This window comes from Cephus cinctus, unplaced genomic scaffold (genome assembly GCF_000341935.2).
Source record: "Cephus cinctus unplaced genomic scaffold, Ccin1 Ccin1_scaffold1553, whole genome shotgun sequence".
Taxonomy (NCBI): domain Eukaryota; kingdom Metazoa; phylum Arthropoda; class Insecta; order Hymenoptera; family Cephidae; genus Cephus; species Cephus cinctus.
Genome location: NW_014333871.1, coordinates 488,804 through 489,546, shown reverse-complemented (window position 1 = coordinate 489,546; position 743 = coordinate 488,804).

Sequence of the window (743 nt, the reverse complement as noted above, 5' to 3'; positions counted from 1 at the left end):
TAGCGCATGTAACATACCACACGTATATTATATTGCAGTAATATATGTAGTATGTGTCTAATGGTACTGATATTGTTAATCTTTCGCAAGCCATACACTGTACACGTATACTGTATCATTATTGCATTTTTCCAATAAATTATCTTGTAACACTTATACACTTTTCGAATCTCCTATTCCTTCCTATACTTCAATCACTCTCCTCCTGGTATAATCTTAAAAACTAAGTTTTTAAAATGTCTTCTGGATAAATAAAAGTTTGAAGTGGTAGCGCATGTAACATACCACACGTATATTATATTGCATTGATATATTTTAATGTATCTCTAATGGTATTGTTATTGGTAATCTTTTGTAAACCATATATGTATGTATACCTGTACTTCGTATACTGTATCATTATTGCATTTTTCCAATAAATTATCTTGTAACACTTATACACTTTCCGAATCTCCTATTCCTTCCTATATCTCCATCACTCTCCTCCTAATATATCCTTAAAAACTAAGTTTTTAAAGTGTCTTTCGGTAAAAGAAAAGTTTGAAGTGTGGTAGCGCATGTAACATACCACACGTATATTATATTGCAGTGATATATGTAATATATCTCTAATAGTATTGTTATTGCTGGGTTTAGGGCTTTTTCCTTGAAATTTTGAAAGATCTCTTAACGCAAAAAGTTAGAATGGTCCATAGAAGAGGCTGGTAGAGGTTAGATTGCGATAGGGCCACTTTCAAAAAATT